Raw genomic sequence first — 6,000 nt, forward strand, 5'->3', positions numbered from 1 at the left:
ATGGCTAACAAACACATGGAAAGATGCTCAATAGCACTCATTATCAGAGAAATGCAAACCAAAACCACAATGAGGTACCATCTTACGCTGGCCAGAATGGCTGCCATCAAAAAGTCTATAAAGAATAAATGATGGAGAGCATCTGGAGAAAAGGGAACCCTCTTACACTGTTGGTAGGAATGTAAACTAGTGCAGCCACTATGGAGAACAGAGACAAGATTCCTTAAAAAACTGGAAATAGAACTGCCATATGACCCAGGAATCCCACTGCTGGTATACACACCAAGGAAAGCAGAATTGGAAGAGACATATGTACCTCCATGTTCACTGCAACACTGTTTACAATAGCTGGAACATGGAAGCAACCTAGATGTCCATCAGCAGATAGATAAGGAAATAGTGGTACATATACACAATGGAATATTACTCAGCTATAAAAAAGAACATATTTGAGACAGTTCTAATGAGGTGGATGAAACTGGAGCCTAGTATACAGAGTGAAGTAAGCCAGAAAGAAAAATACCAATATAGTATATTAACGCATATATATATGGAATTTAGAAAGATGGTAACAACCACTTTATGTGCAAGACAGCAAAAGAGACACGATGTAAAGAACAGACTTTTTGACTATGTGGGAGATGGTGAGGGTGGGACCATGCGAGAGATATTACCATATATATTATATTATATTATATTATATTATATTATATTATATTATATATGTATATTACCATATATAAACAGATGAGCAGTGTAAGTTCGATGCATGAAGCAGGGCACTCAAAGCTGGTGCTCTGGGACAACCCAGAGGGATAGGGTGGGGAGGGAGGTGGGAGGGGGTTTCAGGATGGTGGGACACATGTACACCCATGTCTGACTCATGTCGATGTATGGCAAAACCCACAACAATATTGTAAAGTAATTAGCCTCCAATTAAAATAAATAAATAAAATTTTTAAAAAGAGCTATAAAGACTTCAACTCTGAGCTTCCAATTCAAGATAGTGGAGTAGAAGGACTTGTGCTAATCTCCTCCTGAGAACACCAAAATCTCAACTAACTGTTGAACAGCTGTTGACAGGAGGATGCTGGAAACCACCACCAAAAAAAAAAAAAAAGCTACTCCAATTCCAAAGACAAAAAAGAAACTCCAATGGGATGGTAGGAGGGGGTGCAGACATGATAAAATTAAAATTGGCTGCCAGATGGGTGATCCACAGTCTGGAGAACAATAATACCAAGTAAGTTTTCCCATTGTTGTGAAGGTTCTGAACCCCCATGTCAGGATTCCCAGCCTGGGAATCCAACAAAGGGACTGGGAATCCTCAGGAAATCTGACCTTGAAGACCAGACTTCCACATGACTGGGGGAAGCAAGAGACTCCATTATTGGAGGGCACATACAAAACATTGTGCACACTAGGACCCAGGGGAAAGGAACAATGATCCTACAGGAGATTGAGTTAGACCTATCTGTGAGTGTTGGAGGGTCTCCTACAAAGGTGTGGGTTGGCAGGCATGATAGAGAAATCAAAAACTTTCCAGGTAAGCAAAAGTTAAGAGAATTTAGCACAACCAAACCAGCTTTACAAAAAATACTAAAGAAACTTCTCTAGGCAGGAAACACAAGAGAAAGAAAGACCCACGCAAAATAAATCCAGAACAACTAAGAAAATGGTAATAGGATCATACATATTGATAATTACCTTAACTGCAAATAGATCAAATGCACCAACCAAAAGAAATAGACTGGCTGGACAGATGAGAACATGTGCATATAGGCATGTCCACTTACCATGTTACTCTATTAAATCTCCCAAATTGTATGTAATTATTTTATATTGTTAGGTTAATCATGTTTCCATTATAGTTTGCAATTGTAATTATAAATTTTGTCTGGCTATTGACTGTGAAAACTGATAAACATCTTTTACTATTGTGATTATGTAGCTATCATTCGCATAATACCATTGTAACATGATTGGTCAACAGAAAATAATAGAATTTTATGTTTTCCAATTTCTCCATCTCTTTTGGTTGCTGTTGTTGTTCTTTCTCAAGCCTTTATCAAGGACAGTAGAAAAGTTTTTGTGTATCCAAAATCACTGCAGATGGTGACTGCAGCCATGAAATTAAAAGACGCTTGCTCCTTGGAAGAAAAGTTATGACCAACCTAGATAGCATATTGAAAAGCAGAGACATTACTTTGCCAACAAAGGTCCGTCTAGTCAAGGCTATGGTTTTTCCAGTGGTCATGTATGGATGTGAGAGTTGGACTTTGAAGAAAGCTGAGTCTGAAGAATTGATGCTTTTGAACTGTGGTGTTGGAGAAGACTCTTGAGAGTCCCTTGGACTGCAAGGAGATCCAATCAGTCCACTCTAAAGGAGATCAGTCCTGGGTGTTCTTTGGAAGGAATGATGGTGAAGCTGAAACTCCAGTACTCTGGCCCACCTCATGCGAAGAATTGACTCATTGGAAAAGACTGATGCTGGGAGGGATTGGGGGCAGGAGGAAAAGGGGACGACAGAGGATGAGATGGATGGATGGCGTCACTGACTCAATGGACGTGAGTTTGAGTGAACTCCGGGAGATGGTGATGGACAGGGAGGCCTGGCGTGCAGTGATTCATGGGGTCGCAAAGAGTCAGACACGACTGAGCAACTGAACTGAACTGATATATATGTATATGTGTATATATATATATATATATATATGTCGCAAAGAGTCGGACACGACTGAGCGACTGAACTGATATATATATAATGCATAATATATATTTAAAAAAATTTGTGAATTTTTGCCTAAATAATTCATGACATTTTGATTTCACTTGTTTGACTTAGTATGAATAGAATGCTAGATTTCTAATCTATATTCACTGAAAACTTGATATAGTTTCATGTATTTTGGCATCTAGTATTACTGCTCAAAGTCTAGAAAATTTATTATCTTAGTGATTAAAAAAAATTGAATGAGGCTTGAAACTTCTAATCCAATTCTGAGAATATAAAGAAATGTTATGTTGTAAAAAGAAAATCCAAAAATTAACAAGTGATACAGTGTTATTGTTCAAATTTGTTCAAATTGCACAAAATTTTGTTAATGTCCACTATTTATTTTCATACCTTATTCACGACTCCACGTTGTATTTAACTGCATTGAGCAGCTTCAGCTACATGCAACAAATTCTGGTAAATTTAAAATTTTTTTCTATTACAAATATCTTCTAATTTTGTTATATCTTCTTAGATACACCCATCATTTAAAAGTGGACATTTAATTTCCAATTATGGGATTTTGTTTAAAGTATCATTAATATTAATTTCTCATTTGGATACTAATTTTTCATTTAAATGCTTCTTCACAATCACCTTTTATTTTTTTTCAGTCTAACTTTATTTAGGCTTTCAATGGCTAAATTGAAGATCTCTCTTGGTAAATGGTATATTGCACTTGAAAATGTGTGGGTTATTTTCAAATATATTTTAATATTGATTTCTAACATAATTCCACAGTGATAAGAGAACAGACTGTATAATTTCAATATCTTTAAACTATTAAATTTTTGCATCTTGTTTTATTTCCTTAAATATGTTCCAGTGTCTCCTAGTTTATAGTCTATCAGTTCAGTTCAGTCACTCAGTCTTGTCTCTTTGCGACCCCATGAATCGCAGCACGCCAGGCCTCCCTGTCCATCACCAACTCCCGGAGTTCACTCAAACTTACGTCCATCGAGTTGGTGATGCCATCCAGCCATCTCATCCTCTGTTGTCCCCTTCTCCTCCTGCCCCCAATCCCTCCCAGCATCAGAGTCTTTTCCAATGAGTCAATTCTTCGCATGAGCTGGCCAAAGTACAGGAGTTTCAGCTTCAGCATCATTCCTTCCAAAGAACACCCAGGACTGATCTCCTTTAGAATGGACTGGTGGGATCTCCTTGCAGTCCAAGGGACTCTCAAGAGTCTTCTCCAACATCACAGTTCAAAAGCATCAATTCTTCAGCGCTCAGCTTTCTTCAAAGTCCAACTTTCGCACCCATATATGACCACTGGAAAAACCATAGCCTTGACTAGACAGACTTCTGTTGGCAAAGTAATGTCTCTGCTTTTGGATATGCTATCTAGGTTGGAACTTGAGTAGAATTTGTATCCTACTGTTGCATGAAAATTGTATAAATCTTAATTATGCTGAATTGGTTCACAGTGCTTTTTAGGTCTACTATATCTTTCTACTTCTCTGTATATTCATTCTATTAATTTTTGAGAGTTTGATATTGAAACTCCAACTAAAAATCTGAATATACTTTAAAAATAATTGTAACATATAGTGGAAGTATATGTAACTGTATTTTCCAAGTCTCCTGTGTTATCATACTTCTATAATTAAAAAAAAAAAACTTCAACCCTTTCACTCTATAATCCATTCATAAAAATATATCTAAAGGATCAGATTCAGGTAAAGATTTATGTATAAAGATACTCATGAAGTCATTATTTACAATGCACAGACCACTGAAAAGACTAAATACCAAAGTGAAATGAATAAATTATGGCATATTCAGACATTGTTCTGCTATTAGTTTCAAAGAGCATATATTGATATGGGAAAATATGAAAGTGTAAAAGCAGTATACTTTGAAAAGTTTTAATTATATACACATAAAAATGTAGTATATAGTAAAATTATGGGATATTTTATTTTTATTCTTCATACTTCTATTTCATATATTTTTTAGTAGATGGAAGTATTTTTATAATAAAGAAAAACTAATCTTAATGGCCATATTTTCTATCCATCACACCCTAATACAGATCCTTATTTAAGCATAAACTGATTTAGTTCTGGTTGCATTATCTGAACATATTGAATCTAACTTACTCTTGAAATGTTTTTCTGAATTAAAAAAATTAATATCATTTTGGTTCAACACAGTAAAAATGAGAAAAAAAAATCTGTAGTCCTATCTAAACAAAACACAGGACAGGTTTTATACATTCTTACCTAGAGTTCTTAACATGGTGGTATCACCTTAGGCAATATTACTCTCGAGGATAACAAGGAAGGTGGTGTTTTGGGTGCATGACAAAACTTTGTTGAAAGTTATGAAGTAAAGATCAGGTCTAACGTGTTGGTCCTCCCTGCTTGTGGCTGTGTTTCACTAGATGGGGTCTTTGATGCTATTGTTTGGAAGCCTGGTCAGTTTTATTAACACCATCACTTCATCATCATAAACAGGCCCTCAAAGGCAAAATAATTTTAAATTCACCTATGTCACAAAATCATCTCATGGACACTCGGAATGTCAGATTTAAATGAGGATGTAACAATCGTCTAGTTTATGGAATCATTAAATCAAGCGTATTATTACTAGGTAACATCAATGAATGCAGTAGGTGTCGACTAAAAAAATGCACAACCTAACAGTTGAGAATGGTTTTATTTGGTGGACAAAATTGAGGCCTTAACCCCAGAAGACAGCCTCTCAGGGACTGCTCTGAAAGGGAGCAGGAGTTTTGCAATAAAAACCGGGTAGCTTGAACTTTAAATAAAAAAAAAAATTAATTAAAGAAAACCAGACTTCTAAAGTTGATGAATTAGGTGCTTTTGTGTGTATGGGCTCATCAAAATTACTCTTTTGATATGCACCTTAACTAGTAGGGCCAGTATCCTGCTTTTCTCCATTGTGTATCACCTCAGAATGCACAGTTAGGGGTGGCTGCAGTGGCTGCTGGCTTGCAGGCTGCAACATCCTCCTCTGTTTACTGATATGGCAGGTGACAATTTTCATCCACATAGGTCATTAGTAAGTAAACACTTCCCTTCCACAAACAAGGCACTCTCTCCATACCTCCAACCAAATGAATATTAAATAATACATGTAGCTACCATGGTCTGCATCTTTTCCTCAATTTTGAAAGAGATACGGGTTCAAGAAATATACTGCTTCCTTTTCAACTACATCATAAGACAAACATAATTATCTGAGTTTCAGGGGGACAA

This window comes from Oryx dammah, unplaced genomic scaffold (genome assembly GCF_014754425.2).
Source record: "Oryx dammah isolate SB20612 unplaced genomic scaffold, SCBI_Odam_1.1 HiC_scaffold_23, whole genome shotgun sequence".
NCBI lineage: Eukaryota > Metazoa > Chordata > Mammalia > Artiodactyla > Bovidae > Oryx > Oryx dammah.